The following is a 17,776-nucleotide window of genomic DNA, read 5'->3' as shown; positions in this document are numbered from 1 at the left end:
TGGGGCATACCAAGGCCCATAGGAAAGAGGGGAAAGACTCAAGAAGGGATTCGAGATTCCGAGCCAAGAGTCGGGGCGGGGCCCCCTGTCGGGGTGGCAAGATGCCAGCAGGAATGAGTTTTCTTAGGAGACCCCAGTTCGAGGAGGCGAGGCTGCCCCCTTCTCCCGCTTTGGGACGCGGGCGTGGCGGGATACCCCCCGCGCTGCCAGTTTCCGCCGCCCGGGCGGGAGGAGGCTCGGCTCTCGGGCCGAGGGCCGCCTTTCATCCGCGCGCTCCGGCCTGGCCGGGGCCCGTTTCCATTCCCCGGGACCCCGGGGTGAAAGAATGAGAGAAGCCGGCAAGAGGGCGCCGCGCCCCTCCCTCGCAGGCCCCCTCCCCCTCCTCGCCGGTCCCCTTCTTCCTCGCGGTGCACCGCGCTGGCTGCGGAGCCACCGCGCGCTGGCGCCGCGGGAATTGCCTCCTCCTCCTCCGGCCCCAGCCCAGCCCTCCTGGGCGCCGGCTGGCCGCGCTCCGGCCGAGCCAGGAGAGGAACCCCCTCCTGGTGAGCGCCTCCTACTGTTCCCGCTAGCCTCTTGCCCCTCCAGCCATCCTTCATTCACTCTTCCCTGCTTTCGTCTGTCCAAGAATCTTACTGAGCACCTACTAGTGCTCAGCACGGTGGATCACAATTCAAATTCTTCCCTGGATGATTCCCCAGTAGAGAGAGGCAAGTAATCAAGTAGCAATAGTATGAATGAAGTAAGGGCTAGAACCCGGGGTCGAGAGAGACAGAGACAGAGAGGAGAGGGGAAGAGGCTGGGCCAGAAGGAGGGTCTCAAAAGGAAGAGAAGGCAGCTCCAGGGGAATTTGGGAAGTGTAAGGAGGATTTTGAGGCAATGACGGGATATACAAAAGCATAATGGCAAAGAAGCACAGTAGGTTCTAGGAGCTACAGGGAACTTAGGGTGTAGGATGAGGCGGAAGGAAAAAAATGAAAACAAAGAAAGACAAGCCTAAAGTGGCAGGCAGAGGCTCATTAGGAAGAAGGGTAGCTCTGTGCGGTTGTCCAGGTTGTGCACCATACTAATAAGGAGGGCTCATTGGTGTTCCACCCACCAAACTTTGTGCCCTGGTTCTCCCTAGAGAGGGCGACTTTCTCTCATTCATACAAAAGCGCTGTCTGAACTAAGTTGACTGAAGAGCTGTGTGGGCTAGCTAAGGTTTAAGATTTTTATGCTGAAGTTGAAGAGAGGCTATTGTACTAGTCAAGGTTCTCCAGAAAAACATAATCAATAGATATAAATATATGTGTGTATATACATATATATTAGAAAGAGAGAGATGAAGAGAAAAAGAGATTTATTTTAAGGAATGCTATTGGAATTGCTGACAAGTCCAAAATCTGCAGGGTGGCCTGACATGCTGAAGACCAGAGAAGACTGCAGTTCAAGTCCAAAGGCACTCTGCTTACAGAATTCCTTCTTCATCAGAGAAGGTCAGTCTTTTTCCTATTAAAGCCTTCATCTGATTGGATGAGGTCCGCCCATATTATGGAGAATAATCTGTTTTACTCAGAGTCCACTGTTCCCTTAAATGTTAACCCCTTTTAAAAATACCTTCACAGGGCACCTGGGTGACTCAGTGGGTTAAAGCCTCTGCCTTAGGCTCAGACCGTGATTCCAGGGTGCTGGGATCGAGTCCCCCATCGTGCTCTCTGCTCAGCAGGGAGCCTGCTTCCCTTCTCTCTCTGCCTGCCTCTCTGCCTACTTGTGATCTCTCTCTCTGTCAAATAAATAAATAAAATCCTTTAAAAAAAAAAAAAACAAACAAAAAGCCTTCACAGAGGGGTGCCAGGTGCAACTTTTGGCTTGTGAGTTTGAGCTCCATGTTGGGTGGAGAGACTACTTAAAAGTAACAAATAAATAAATAAATAAATAAATAGAATACCTTCACAGAAACATCCTGGGTAATATTTGACCAAATATCTGGAAACCACAGGCCTAGCCAAGGTGACACATAAAATTATCCATCACGATATTGAAAACTGTCAATCCAGAACTTAGGCAGACTCATTGTTAGATCAATGAGCAAACGGACTGGGGAGAGTTTAGAAACAGCCATACAAAATGGTAGATCTTGCTTGACTTCACAACTGACTGAATAAAGACATGGCAGGTAGGAAGAGGGAAGAGTCAAGGGTTTCCCAGATTTCTAGCTTGAGGGTTCAGAGTAAGACATTTTCACCTGAGGACATTGAAGGTAATGTCCAGTCAGCAGCCCAGTAGTGTTGGCAGGAGGCAGAGCTCTAAACCACAAGGAAGGTTGGAGAGAGGGGCTTAGGAGACACTAGAGAGCTTGAGATCTGGGAGTGGGTGAAATCACCCAGGTAGGGTGTGTAAGATGAGAAAAAGACATTGGGGGGCATGGAATTCTGGGAGTGTTTAAGGATAGAGGGTAATGTGCCTTGGAAGGTAAGCATTATTATATTATTATATTACTCATGGAATGGCACAGTTTGTTGAAGCATTGATTTGCATTCCTTCTCCCTTTCCATTCACTGCTGCCTTTTCTCTGGGAGGAAAGCAGAACCCTCCTGAAGACCTTAGCCCCAAGGCTCCTGAGACAATGCCAGGGGTCCTGAGAGGTTCAAGGGCAGAGATGTGGCTTTTGGAGGCCAGGAAAAAGAGGTGTGATGACCTGGGAATGTGAAGGAAAATAGTGTGTGTCCTGGGCAGCCAGGACCCTGAACACTAATTCATGCAGTGCCCAGAAGTGGTAGCGGGGCCTCAGCAGGTCTGGGAGGTGGGATGCTCAGGCCCAAGTTTCTGGCCTCAACATAACTGTGCACTGCACATACCCAGGAAGCAGGAGCTCAGGCTACAAGAGACCCCAGGGGGCTAGAGCAGCCAGCTGCCAGCCCTTACCCTGTTCTCTGGTGCTCCCCTAAGCCTTCAGGATCCTGCTTGAGAAAATACCAGTTTTTGCCACCCCAGAGGCCCAGAACAGAATCAAATTGATTTATGGACCTGACCTTGGCATATGTCGGGGGAGGGAGGCACAGAAGGGCATGGTGGAGACTATGGCAAATTCCAACACTGAGGCTCTGTCTCAGGGCAGCCATCACTGCAAATGTCACAAGAAAAGGGCTTCTATTTTTAAAACAAAATCTGGAAACCCAGATTTTGTGTGAAATGTGAGATCTCCTAATTTGTACACATTTGATTCTTTTATTAAAAATTTAAAAGCAGTCAAGCAAAATGTATCTGCAGTCCTTGGGCCATAGCTTGATTTGCTGCCGCACAGCTCTGAGCACAGAGCCTGGGACTGGTTTGAGCAGGGTCTGAAGAATCCAGGGCTGGGGAAGCAGGTGTTCTGGAAGCAGAAACCAGAGCCCTTAAAGGGAACTGACTAGCCCAGACTACGGAAGGAGGGTGGGGTGCTCATTGGGAGAGTCCATCAAGCACCCAACAGGTTTCTGTCCTTCTCACTTTGGCTGAAGGGGGCCACAATTCTTTTCCATCGGTTGGTTAGTCCTGGGAAGTGGTGGAGGGGTCTTGAGAAAAGCTTTATGAGTTCCTGCCAGAGAGTAGAAGGGGGCACAAGCTGGAAACTCCGTAGCTTAGCTTCTGAAAGCCTCATGGTGGCTGAGCAGCTGCCCGTCTGTGCTGGGAACAGCCCTTCCCCACATACTGTGAGGAGGGGGTGCCCCAGAACTCTCCCTGCCCATGGGAGCTGCCCTGGTCCTGCCGACTCAGGTGTCCTCAGGCCCTTGGGCCTAGCAGAGGATGAGGCTCACTCACCTTGCCCACCCTCCTCTCCCCCTCCCTCCGTGGGCTGTGTGAAAAGAATGAGTCGATTCTCAGTGGTGCAGACAGTGCCCTGTCGATGCCCTCTGCAAGAAGCCTTTTGGAAACCCCAGAATGACTCGGAGCCCGAGGCCCTGTTTCCTCTCCTGACCGCATCCTGCAGCTTGCAGCTGGGGGCAGGTGCAGGAGGGGCACTGCCCGTTGGCATCTGCCTCTGTGGCACAGAACCCTCTCGACGGGGCACAGGCTGGTGGCAGGAGGTAAGTAGCTATGGGAAATGCATACGACCCCCTTTGGGGGCTAAGGCTGGGGGTTTCACTCAACTGCCCCAAGGGAAGGGCAACTTGGGCGAAGACATTGCGTTTAGAGAGCTGCTTGGAATGCAGGACAGAGCCATCCGTGGGGCTCCGACTCTTGAGTTGCATGAGATGGAAAAGGAGCCCACTTCACCAAGACACAGCAGCATCCAGCAGGCTGGCAATTCTCAGCTGCTTTCTGGAAGCCACCGGATCCTCTCCACGGTGCTTACCCTTCCCACCTTCTCTCTCTTCCTTTGCATGTTCCTTCCCCTTTCTCTCGTTCTTTCTACCCCTTCCTCTCCACCTCCTCCATCCGAGCCACCAGGGCTCCCATAGGATTCTAGGGGCCACAGCCCTGTGTCTGAGCGCCTCCTGCCCAGAGCCCTGGCCCCTGAGACGCCATCCTCCCCTCTTAAGTACTGCGCGGGCCTCAGTTATAGCGTGCGCTCCCTGGTGGGGCCACCAGGGGGCGAGAGTTGATCGCTCTTGGATCTGGACCAATGATGCTCTGGTCTTTCTTCCCTGTGCCTTGGAGGAAAAAAAAAAACCCTGAGAGTGAAAGTGACGAGGGTGGAGTGGAGTTGTCCTAGGCTCTAATCTAGCCTGAGAATTCCTTGCTTCCGATAGCCCAGCTGATGGAGGACGCGGATCCTTCCTCTCCTGGGGGGTGAACGGGCCCCTCCCTCACTGCAAGCCCCGAGCCCCGAGCCTACCTTCCCTTGCTCTGGGATCAGTGCCCAGCATGCCCTCAGGCCCTGGTCTCCGGCTATCCTCTCTTCTGTGTCTAGAGACCCAGAGAATTTGAAACCTTAAAAAAAATGTTTAAGAGATTATTTATTCATGTGTTTATTTATGTGAGCAAGAGAGCAAGAGGGCAAGCAAGGCGGTGGTTGGGTGGGTAGGTGCAGAGGGAGAGGAAGAAGCAGACGCCCTGCCGAGCGGGGAGCCCCACACGGGGCTTCATCCAGGACCCCTAGGATCTCGGCCTGAGCGAAGGCAGATGCTTAACCCACTGAGCCACCCAGGCGCCCCGAGATTTTGAAACTTTAAGAAACGATAGTGAATTATGTTAAAAACAATACAACTACAAAGACAAAAAGCTAAATACCATAGAGCAGAGAAAGCAGTGATTATTGTGGGGCTTTCAGATATGGCAGAGACCAGCATCCTGACAGACAGGACATGTGGGTCCTGAGGGTGCCTCTGCTCCCAGCTCTCCTTACCCGCCCCCACTCCAGTGCCCACCGAGAAAGCCCATATCTGCTTGAAGTCAGATGGCACACAGAGTAAGACTTTGTCAGCCTGGTCCCCACTGCATTTCTTCCCTGTCAGGGTTATGTGTGGTAGAGAAGTCCCAGGTCCCTGGGAGCAGAGCCCGGGCCCCCAAGTCCCTGTCTGAGCTACACCTCAGGTCATGAGCTCGAGCGGCTGGCAAGGGAGGTGGCGGGAAAGATGGAGGATGAGGGCAGGGGTGTCTGCTGCTCTGATCAGGGCTGGGTTATTAGAAATCTGATAACTGCTTGCTTTTCTCAAGTGCCTGGAGATAGAGGTGCCCTCCAAAGTAGCACCTGACCTACTGAGACCTTTCCTCACTTTGTCTGGTAGGTGGTTATTGGGCAGCTCAGGGACGTCATTTAGGAGAGATATAAAAAGTATCTGTTTTGGACTCAGACAAATTAGCCTCAGTTTCTTCCTCTGTAAATCGGGGATGGTGGACGCACTGGTGTGGCTGTGGGGAGGATAGTGAAATCATGTAGATAAGATAGTTTTTAGCATTATGTAATTATCAAGGAACCTCTCCACCCAAAGTGGGACTCCAACTCATAACCCCGAGATCAAGAGTCATGCCCCACGGACTGAGCCAGCCAGGCACTGGGGAAAATTAATAGAAAATAATTTTTCTATTTATAAAAATAAAAAATTTTTATTTATTTTTAAAATATTTTATTTATTTATGTGCCAGAGAGAGAGAGAGCACAAGCAGGAGGAGCAGCAGGCAGAGGGAGAAGCAGGCTTCCCACTGAGCAAGGAGCCCCATGCGGGGCTCGATCCTAGGACTCTGACATCATGACTTGAGCTGAAGGCAGACACTTAACTGACTGAGCAATCCAGACATCCTGGTAGTGATTTTTTTTTTCTAAGACTTTTCTTCCCCACATTTCTAATCTTAAAAGAAAAATAAATTATTCCTCACACCCAACTCTCAGGAAGAAAAAAAAAAAAAGGAAAGAAAGAATCTCCTGCATGAAAATTAAGACTTCAGTGGTCCAAACCTGTTTACTGGTGACCAAGTTTCACTTCCTGTGGTTTTAGCAGCTCGAGGCTTGAGGCTTCGAAAGGCCGCCCTCCTCCTGTGGCCAGCCCTGGACTGGGGCCTTGGCATGTGTTAACTAGAATCAAATTTGTGCCTCACACTTCTGTCTCCTACAATACTCAGAGTGATGAGAAAGGAAGAAAAAGGAGAATGGTTTACCTTGATGTACGATGCTCTTAAAATCCATTGAAATTGTCCATAAACCCAGCTGTGCGTGACCTCCTCACACCTCCCCCTCTGTGACTGGTCAGGGCATTTTCCATCTGTTTGTTCATAAATTCATGCACTAAAGTGTTCTAAGTGTTTCAATAGCGGCGGGGGGGGGTAGGTGTAGGCAGAGAGAGGGGACCTGGTGAGTGGAGTCAGTTCTGTAAAGTGGCTGAAAGGCAGGATCTTGAAGCAAAATTTAGCTGGGTGTTCCTGATGGGCAAAAGCCCCCTAAGCTGAAATCAGGGAGGAGAAGCCACTCAGTTTGCCCAAGAAACTTCAAATATGTGTTGGATGCTGGCAAGTGGGCGATGTCTACTTTCTGTCCTTGCCCACGGCTAAGAGCTGGGATTCCAGCAGGTGCAGCTAAGAAATTGAAAAATAATCTTGACACACCCGAATGCTAATGGTATTTACTTCTGGGGCGGGGGCTGACCTAGGGACTGGGGGACGAAGAGGAGTTGAGCTTTGTTTATCATTTCCGTATGGACTTTTTGCTGTGAAAGTGTATTCTTTATTCATATGCAATTCCTACAATTTAAAATGAATAGTTAACATTAATAGTTTAAAACTTTTTATTATGAATACTCTCCAACATAAATGAGAGAGTCTAGTATAATGAACCCTCATTTATCTGTCACCTAGACTTAGTGATTATCAACATTTTCCTCTCTTTCCTTAGTTTAATTTCTAGCAAAAAATTTTTGGGATTATTTAGCAAATAATTTTTTAGCAAAATATTTTAAAGAAAGTCCCAGACATGGCGACATATCACTTCAAAATGTTTCAGAGCTAATCTCTGAAAGAAAAAAAAAAAAAAAGCTGGACGCTTTCCTTATAGAATCATTTGATCATTATCACAATAGCCCTTTAATATTACCTAATACATAGTGACATTCAAAGTTCCCCAGTTGTCCTACCATTGTCTTTTTTTTTTTTTTTACAATTTTATTTATTTATTTGACAGACAGAGATCACAAGTAGGCACAGAGGCAGGCAGAGAGAGGGGAAGGGAAGCCAGCTCCCTGCTGAGCAGAGAGCCAATGCAGGGCTCCTTCCCAGAACCCTGGGATCATGATCTGAGCCTAAGGCAGAGGCTCCAACCCACTGAGCCACCCAGGCACCTGCCCCACCATTGTCTTTTAAAGGTGGTCTGTGTCTATCAGATCCAAGGAAGGTCTACACACTGAAATTGGCTCTTTTTTCCCCACCTGTTTTTTTTTTTAATCAAGTCTTGTTGAAATCAGGTCAGCTGTCTCATGAAATGGCCTACATTCTGTGTTTTATCTGCTTGCCTCCTTGCATTGTCCCTGAACTTGCTCCTGACCCTTGTATTTGTCACATTGTGTTTTCTCCCTTCTCACTGGGAACTCGTCCCTGAGGCAATAGGGGAGCATCTTGTAATGGTCCAGCTGGCTTTAGCATCCACTAGTGACCGTTGCCTGAATCAATTATTTTCTTTGAGGTTGCAAAGAGTGATTTTTTTGTTTCTATTTAAAATAATTTTTCCCTGGGGGCACCTGGGTGGCTCAGTGGGTTAAAGCCTCTGCTTTCGGCTCAGGTCATGGTCTCAGGGTCCTGGGGTCGAGCCCTGCATTGAGCTCTCTGCTCGGCGGGAGCCTGCTTCCTCCTCTCTCTCTGCCTGCCTCTCTGACTACTTGTGATCTCTGTCTATCAAATAAATAATAAAATCTTTAAAAATAAGAAAAGAAAAGAATTTTTTCTTAAAAAACAGTAAACTTCATAGGATGTGGGCAAGCGCCTTCTTACTAACCTACCTTCCAAATTCAGGTTATGATATAAGAAAACCCCCTAAAAGATGTCCCTGTTGATTTATTATATTTTAAAAACAACTTCCCTGTTTACAGAACCTGCTGGGGTTCCCCGACAGGCTCTGCTCGGGTGTCTTTCGAGACTTGAACTGCCGAGAGTACCCAGACCCTGTATGCGTGGGTCTCTCTTGATACTGGACCACAAACAGATTCTGAAATGTCAAAAAGCATTTATTCAGTGGGCTGAGAAATGAATTTTACTTTCCAACTTGATGTTACTTGTTTGTCTTGCCTCGTTTGTGGTAATGGGTAGCGTGGTTGAGTTGTTGCTTTGCGTGTGTGCGGATTGTTTTGCCTTGATTGTTTGATTTTTAATTGATGGTTATATGATTCCAGCCTTTGGGTGGGTGCATTTTATAAAATATTTAAAATAGTTTTAAAAGCAAGACGTGAGATAAGTCTCTGACGAAGAGGTTGGGCCTGTAATCGTGGGATTGTGGACCAGAGGAATCCCCTCATCCTGCCCCTACCCAGGGCTGGGCCCTTACGGGCAGCAGCTTGGCCACCCACTGCTGGGCACGGCCCCTCAGCCGAGTGGCTGTGTGTGGACAGCTGCCTGCTCCACTCGTGCCAGGGAGTGCTCTGGGCTCGGCAAGGCAGTGTCCCCCCCTGAGAGACAGAACAGCCAGGGTCTACTCCCAGACTTTCACTCAAGGGGCACCATGATCAACCAGTTCTCTGGAAATCAATGAATCCAAAAGTGATTTATTCACACAGTACAGAGTTCTTTGTATAATTCTGAGCTTCAAAAGAGAGGAAAAGAAAAATAGCATTTTACCCCAAATCTGTGTGGCTTTTATTTCGTTTATGCCCGTGAGCCCACACTTTCCGTCTTTCGCGTGTGTGTGTGGGATGGAGACTCAGGGTGTCAGTGGTCGTTCCTCAGGCAAACGGGGAGTCTTTTTAATTTCTGTAGCCCCACGGCCCTGCTGACTAAGTGACACATAGCAAATGCAAAATAAAAGTGTGGTGAATCAGGGAATCAGAGAAGAGAAATCACAAGCCGTGGTATAATTCAATTCCGCTTAACGAAGAGTTTGTATTGTTTATTGTACTCGCGAGGATTATAGCAAACATCGAACGCTCGATACGTGCCAGGTAGTTGGAAGCACCTGATTTGGTGTCACATTTAACTTTTTCATGTGCCCACTGAGTAAAAAGCGTTATTCCCATTTTACGGATGAGGATTTTGAAGCGGAAAAAGAAAGTGAGAAGCAGAGCTGGGACTTGAACCAGGCACAGCCCCCGCTTATGCACTAAGGTCCTTCCTGTTTACAGTGGTTTTCACAGTCCGACCATTAGGGTCTAAAATAATAATAATTATGGACATTCATGTAAAAAAGTCGCTGTGCTACTTTTCAAATGGCTTCCAAAATGTATTGCTTATGAGTCCACGGCTCCTGCTTTTGAGGTGGGGTGGGAGGGTTCGGTGTTTCGAAGGAGACAGCATCAGAGGTGATGGAATGACGCAGGGCCGTGAAGGAGAAGAGCCCACAGGAGGGGAAGCAGGTGGCAGGGGTTCTGTTCCGTTTGGAACGGGCATCCCAAACCCTCAGGGAAGAACACTTACTGCTGCGTGTTTATCACAGCAAAAGCTCCGGAGCAAGCAGAGTGTCTAACAAGGAGATCGCTTAGCTACATTCTGGTTTATCCACAGGGAGAGGGAAGCCTTCAGAAGTGACCGTTAGGAAATCTATATAGTGGCATAGAAAAATGTTTCTGGTATATTCCAGAAAACAGAAGAAGACAAAACAGAACATCTCCTGATGACAGCGGTGTAAGATGGGACCATGATAGAGAAGGGTTGGAAAGAGAATGTGCCAACGTGACAATTAGTGCTATTAGGGTGCGTGGTCTGGAGTTATTTTACTCTTACTGTGACATTTTTCTCTCCTTTATGGTAATCAGAATTTTAAAAAATGAAACTTGTGAAGATTTGGAACAATTTGTTAGAAAGGAAAGAAGGAAGAAGAAGAAAAGAAAAGAAAAGAAAAGAAAAAAGGAAAGGAACCAAGATTTTGCTTAAAAAGATAGAAAGAATTCAGCGAACCATGAGAGACTATGGACTCTGAAAAACAATCTGAGGGGTTTGAAGTGGCAGGGGGGTGGGAGGTTGGGGTACCAGGTGGTGGGTATTATAGAGGGCACGGCTTGCATGGAGCACTGGGTGTGGTGAAAAAATAATGAATACTGTTTTTCTGAAAATAAATAAATTGGAAAAACAAAAAAAAGATAGAAAGAATTCAGCAAGCCTTGTGTCCTCTACTATACTATGGCTTCTTGTGCATAGGATCCAGTATGGGGACAGCACAAACCTTGTTTTCGGCTGGCTGGGGGCTGAGGCAAAGAGACACACTGGATTAGAGATGCGAAGCGAGTGTGCGCATCACGAAGACAGTCATTTTCAGAGCGGGGTGCGCGAGATTAATCACCCTGTGTCTAGCACATGTCCCGGGGGCAAACCACAGCCTCCTCCCAGACATGAGCAGCCGTTGTCTCAGATCTCTACTTCAGGCTTTGCTGCCCACCAAAGCCAAGCTCCTCTGCTTTCACTGCCTAAGTTGCCAGTTAGGACTAGCCAGGCAGTGTGTGTGGGGGGGGTGGTTTGCACCGTTTCTCCCCATTTTGATCCCTTAGCTTAACACACCTGCAAAGTGCCCCATTCATCGTCTCATTCTGATGCCCAAGCTCTCCTCAGTGAGGGGACCCTGATTTTATTAGTCTGGGTTCTCCAAAGAAACAGAACCAATAGAAGAGAGATAAATATATATATATATAAATATATATATATATAATATAGATTATTATATATTTATACCCATCTAAATCCAACTATCTCTCTATCTAAAGACACATATTATAAGAAATTGGCCCACACCATAATGGAGGCTGAAAAGTCCCCAGATCTCCAGTTGGTAAGCTGGAGACCCAGGAGAGAGTTGAGGTTGGAAATTCCAGTCCCAGTCCAAGTCCAAAGGAAGAAGACTGATGTCACAGCTCAGACAGTCAGGTTGAGAGTGGATTCCCTCTTACACAGCCTTTCGTTGTGTTCAGGCCTCTAATGGGTGGGATGAGCCCCCTGCCTCCCGCCTCTCCCGCCCCCTATCCGCCACGTGAGTTCTTTCCTCAGTCTACTGATTCACATGTGAATCTCGTGCGCACCCATAGACACACTCAGAATAACATCTGACCAAATATCTAGGCACCCTGTACCCCCCACCTCCGTCAAGTGGACACAAAAAATTAACCACCATTTAACTATTGATCTTTTGAGAACAGAAGTACAGTAAGTCCATGCAGGGCCAGTAATGGTCTTGATCTCGGTGTACGACTGGGTTTAGTACTAATGAGTGATACACAGGGTAAGGCAGGTGCTAGAAACTGGTGGGAGATGGAAGCTGGCTTGAGCTATGGGCCAGGGTGCACAGGTTTTAAATTCTGCTCCATGTGTGCGACCCCAGGCAAGTCAGTAGAGCTCTTGGCAGGTATTTCAGCTCCTTCATTAAAATGGGGATAATAATACAAGTTCTTTAGGGACTATCCTTGCACGAGTTACAAGTCTTTGGAATAATATAATAAGACGGTAATCTTGTGTTCTTTTTAAGTTGGGCAGATACCAAATTGACAAATATTTTTAAAAATAATAATGCCTGGTGGTGTTTGTTAAGGCTGTGGTGAATGGGCACTCACATACACCTCCATTGAGAATACAGATTTTACAACAATTTGGCACAATGTACCAAAAGTCTTCAACTGTTTATAATCTTTGATGAATACTTTTTGCTACTAGAAATTTGCCCTAAAAATGAATTAGAAATGGTTACAAAAATCTTTGTACAAGGATGTTCATCATAGAATTGTTTACAAAGGTGAAAAATTGAAAAAGGTTAGGGACTCTGGCTGTGTTGGAAGAGCGTGCAGTTCTTGATCTTGGGGTCAAGTTCGCATCCCATGTTGCGTATAAAGACTACGTTAAAAAATAAATAAGCTTTAAAAAAAAGATTAGGGGGGCGCCTGGGTGGCTCAGTGGGTTAAGCCTCTGCCTTCAGCTCGGGTCATGATCTCAGGATCCTGGGATGGAGCCCCTCATAGGGCTCTCTTCTCAGTAGGGAGCCTGTGTCCCCCTCTCTCTATGCCTGCCTCTCTGCCTACTTGTGATATCTCTCTCTGTCAAATAAATAAATAAAGTCTTTAAAAAAAAAGATGAGGGGCTTAGTTATATAAATGAGATTGTATTTCATATAATGATGTATTGTAAACTTAAAAACATGTTTTAGAAAATTATTTAATGATATGATAAAATATGGCATATTGCTTAATGAAGAAAGGCTACAAAGTGATGTATATAGGGGCACCTGGCTGGCTCAGTTGGTAGAGCATGGGACGCTTGATCTTGGGTCATGGGTTCAAGCCTCATGTTGGGTGCAGAGCCTACTTAATTAAAAAAAAGTGAGTGCCAAAATAATGTATATAATGTATATAATATTCAACATATAGCTACTGAGTACCAATGTTGTGCCAGGCACTAGGTATACAATTGGGAACACAACAGACTCAGTCTGTGGTCTCAGGTAGGTTATTCCCAATTTAGTGGGAAAAAAAATGTACACATGTTTATTGTTCTATACACAGAAAAATATTTTAAAGTATCTTTTCATGGTGGAATGGTGGGTGTTTTTCATAGTTTCTTTTGTATTTTCCTCTAATTTCACTTTTTATTAATAAAGAACCAGTGTTATTTTAATAATCGGAAGAAAACTCTTAAAAATTAATTTTTTTAAATTTGAGTATAGTTGACACACGATGCAACATTAGTTTCAGGTGTACAATGTAGCGATTCAACAACTCTACATTATGCTGTGCCCGGCACGGGCGTAGCTGCCTTCTGTCACCAGATTCCCTGTACTGTACGTTTTATTCATATGACTTATTCACATATTCATTCCATAACTGGAGGCCTGGATCTCCCCCATTTTGCTCATCCCCCGCCTTTCCCTCAGGCACATACCAGTTCTCTGTACTTCTTGGTCTGAGTCCGCTTTTCGTCTGTTTATTCATTTGTCTTGTTTTTGTTTTTTTTAGATTCCACATATAAGCAAGATTATATAGTTTGTGCCTTAGAAATTCTTAACATTTTTAAGACAGAGCCGGGGTCAGGGAGTTGCCGAGTGTGAGCTGGGTTCAGAATGGAGAGAGCGAGCTCCTCTTTGGGTATCACATGGGAAGGGGTAGCAGGGGAAGAGAGGGCAGGAGGGTTCCACCAAGGTTTGATCAGCATTGTTTGCTTCTCCGTGACCATGACCAAGCCTCTTTACCTGTCATTTTCAAGGTGTGTAAAATGAAACTAGTCATTCCTGCCTACTACAGGGTCATGAGAATTGATGAAATTCTGTGTGTGTGCTCTTTAAATATTTGTGGTGTGTTACACGGACACCAGTGGTGTTAGTATTACCTTAAACAAGTGACTTCCCATCTCTGATGCTCGGGGTCCTCTTAGAACCGTCAGAATGGGTTTCTAGCTCTCACAAGTACTGTGAGGTAGTGAGTCTGTGAGGTAGTGAATCTCCGGCGGTGTCTGCTTTCACGCAAGATACCATCACACACCCAGGACACACTTTTGACTTTGGTGATCATGAAGAGGAAAAGCTTCGGCTTTTCCTCTCCCTTTCCAAGCATCCCCTGGTCTGTTGGCTGTGGGTCTTTCTGTCATTTGCCCTCTTCTCCTGGTGCTGGGGGGCTCGAACCACGCAGGGGGTGGTCAGGAGCTTCCTTCGGGTCTCTCCGCCCCAGTAAGGGAGGCATTTAGACTTGATAAGGCCTGCCACATCAGAAGCCCTCACGAGTGGCCACAGTCCTCACTTCACCCCCAGAGCGACACGGGGACTGAGTCATATCATCAAGGGCAACTTTGCCAGCTCTGCCATTCTTCTGAACTCCTCAGATCACTCATCACCCCAGGGTGGGGGTCTGGGTTCCCACACTGTGCCCTGAGAAAGAACCCTGGAGGTCAAGGGAGGTGAGAAAAAAGGCCCAGAATTAGTCACAAGAATGAAGTCAGAGTCACACATGGCAAATGTGCCCAAGCTTTGACCAGGCGCTGACCTTTTTTTCTTTTCTCTTTTTTTTTTAATCTATTTTTTTAACTTGACTAGAGTGGATGCTGACCTTTTCAAACCCCAGAGCAGCTCCACCCTTCTCACCGCCACAGCGAAGGCAGGACGGGGAGGGCACATGGAAGGCCAGGGCAGGGAGGGCAGGGAGGGTGGGGGTGGGGATGATGGGGCGGGGGCAGCCAGGCCGGGGGGAACCAGATAATCCCAAGGCGGGGCTCCTGTGGTTTGTTTGTCTAAAACCCCACAGCTCACAAAGTACTTTCAAGAACATGATTTGCTTTGATCTACCAGGCAGCCCAAGCAGACATAATCATCTCCATCCTTCAAGATGAAGAAGTGAGGCCCACAGGCAGGGAGACACCCCAGGACAGGCAGCTCGTGGTGGCAGTGGGAGGCAGGACCCAGGACAATGTTAGCCACCACCCCCTACCCCCGAGTTTGGCAGTTTCACAGCCCTTGGAGAACTGCCCTTAAAAGAAAAGTTATACAAATTTCAGGAATAAAGAGATGGAGGGAGGGATCTGTAACCCCCCTACTCTAACACAATCACTGCTAACATTTATTGAGTTTCCTCTAGACTTTCTCTGTGCCCTTTTATCAAACATACATAAAATGACATACATTCCTCCTACTCCTCACAATATATCCTATTATTTCATACTGTGGTGTGGTTCTGATGATCATTCCTTCAACAGGTGGTTCATGAGTGCGCCAGCCATGGCAAGCAGTGCTCCCGGCAACGGGGACACGTGGGGACACGGCACTGAATAAAGTAAACTCCCTTCACTTAGGGAGCCCTTATTCTGATGGGAGAGACAAAGAAGTAAGACAGATGGCATTTCCTTCCTTAGCACCACGAGAAAAGCAACATACCTGGGATGCTTCAAACTTGTAGGAGAGAAAGCAAAGAGCAAAAGATAGTTTTTGTTCACGCAACTTTGATTTCGTGGCATGTAATGTTTTGCTTTACCCAAACCCCTTGAACAGTTATCGAGCTTGAAGTGAGTGGGTGTTCAACACACGAAACCTTGTTGTCTTCTTTTCTTTTATGGTCCACATTTTCCGATCTCTCCTTTAAGCAACATCTTAAGAATCTGCATAACAGTTATGTTAAGGAGGGCCTCACACACCAGACATTCCACGTTGTTCCCTTTCAGGCTCAGTCTTTAAGAATGTTTTAGAACTTAGTGCATCAGATTTTCTTATTTAGTATTACTGTCTTAGTAGAAAATGGGGAACATGAAATCACAGGGTCACAGAGAATGAAGAATTTGAAGGGATAGGATATGAATATTTTTTTTTTAAAGATTTTATTTATTTATTTATTTGACAGAGAGAGATACAAGTAGGCAGAGAGGCAAGCAGAGAGAGAGGAGGAAGCAGGCTCCCTGCTGAGCAGAAAGCCCGATATGGGACTCGATCCCAGGACCCCGAGATCATGACCTGAGCCGAAGGCAGCGGCTTAACCCACTGAGCCACCCAGGCGCCCAGGATATGAATATTTTTTAAAGCTCTGCACATTGATTGACAAATTGCTTTCTTTTTTTTTTTTAAGATTTTATTTATTTATTTGACAGACAGATCACAAGTAGGCAGAGAGGCAGGCAGAGAGAGAGAGGAGGAAGCGGCTCCCCTGCCAAGCAGAGAGCCTGATGTGGGGCTCGATCCCAAGACCCTGGGATCATGACCTGAGCTGAAGGCATAGGCTTTAACCCACTGAGCCACCCAGGTGCTCTGACAAATTGCTTTCTAAAAGAATCTGCCCTTTGGGTGCCCGGCTGGCTCAGTCTATTAAGTGTCTGCATGGGGCTCAGGTCTTGGGATCAAGCTCCGCATCAGGCTCCCTGCTCAGCTGGGAGCCTGCTTCTTCCTCTCCCTTTGCTTGCAGCTCTGCCTGCTTGTGCACATACTCTTTCTCTCTCTCTGTGTGTCAAATAAATAAATAAAATCTTTTAAAAAATAGAGAAAATAAAAGAATCTGCCCTTTAACACTCCTGTTGGCAATACATACGGGAATGCTCATTGAACCAGCTCTTTCCTGAACCTGCGCTTTGTCTTCCTCTGTGAAAACTGGAAGTTTACTGGTCCTCTTTCACTCTCGTGTGAGTATAAAAGAAAATTTCCAAGGACCTCCAAGGCAGGCTAATTCGTTGACTTTTGCAAACAAAGGGAGGGAACTTTCTCTCCATGTCGTGTCTGTATCTGTATCGTGTGTGTCTGTGTACGCGCACGCACGCACACGCACGCGCGTGCACACTTCCCAGTCCCCCAACCCCCACTCCCCGTCAGCTGGAGTTCTGCATTGGGAGGGAAATGTTGAGGGAGCTCAATGAGTCAGGAAGTCAGGAGAAGTAAATTGGTAGGAGTAGAAGTGGAACCTTAGAACAGCCAAGAGAGGCGCTTGACTTGTGAGCTGAGGTTCGTTGGCCACATCCCAACCCACACGATGCAAGCCCACCGTATGGCATAGAAAAATTTCTTTCTTTCTTTCTTTTGAAGATTGATTTATTTACTTAAGTAATCTCTACACCCAGCGCGGGGCTCGAGCCCATGACCCTGAGAACAGGAATCCCATGCTTCTTGGACTGAGCCAGCCAGACACCCTGACGAACAATAATTTCTTGCCTCGAAGAGCAATGGTGAGCGTAGAAGAGCCATCCGTGGGAGACTTGAGCTCTTAAACTGGAAGAGTGCCTGAATTTGTCCTACTGGCACCAGGGACCCCACAGACTCCAAGTCTTGCCTCGCTCTGGGTGTGTGGGAGGAATGTGCTTAATCTTTCTTAACAGCCTCACCTACTGAGGGGCAGCTGACAGGTGGGGGTCACAGTGGGCTGTGACATTCAATTCATTTTAATCCAACACCCCCAAATGCTAAAGACAGAAGCAGTGGTATTAGGTAGGGGGTTAAGCAGCTTGAGAATGAATGCCCTGGATTCAGACCCAACCTAGCACTGATCTCAGGGGGTGCCGCCCCCGAAGCCTGCAGCTTTATGATCGGCCTGATGGAGAGCGGGCTGGGAGGCGGTTCTCAAGGAGAATTTACCTTCCTTTCCCTGCACTGACATTCCTTTAGGCCAAATCCTCTTAAATCAAAAGTATAAACACCGAATTCCCAAACCCTCCAGAAACCTCAAAGGGTAAGTCAGAGTCAGAAAATGGATAGACGGTCTCAAAAAGGATAGGGAAAAATGCCCAGTACACATTCAAAAAAATCACAGTGACT

The 17,776-nt window shown here is 47.2% G+C and overlaps 1 long non-coding RNA gene across 1 annotated transcript; it reads left to right on the top strand.

The window, feature by feature from the left end:
* Positions 1 to 296: 296 nt before the first annotated feature.
* On the top strand, positions 297 to 10,444 carry LOC122918177. Its single transcript, XR_006386568.1, has 3 exons — positions 297 to 542; positions 1,389 to 1,475; positions 10,347 to 10,444. It is a non-coding gene; the product is annotated as an uncharacterized LOC122918177 (long non-coding RNA).
* Positions 10,445 to 17,776: the final 7,332 nt, after the last annotated feature.

Source organism: Neovison vison, chromosome 10 (genome assembly GCF_020171115.1).
Source record: "Neovison vison isolate M4711 chromosome 10, ASM_NN_V1, whole genome shotgun sequence".
In the NCBI taxonomy this organism is placed as follows: domain Eukaryota; kingdom Metazoa; phylum Chordata; class Mammalia; order Carnivora; family Mustelidae; genus Neogale; species Neogale vison.
Note: the sequence above shows the minus strand (reverse complement) of the source record. Positions and strands in the feature narration are given on the sequence as shown.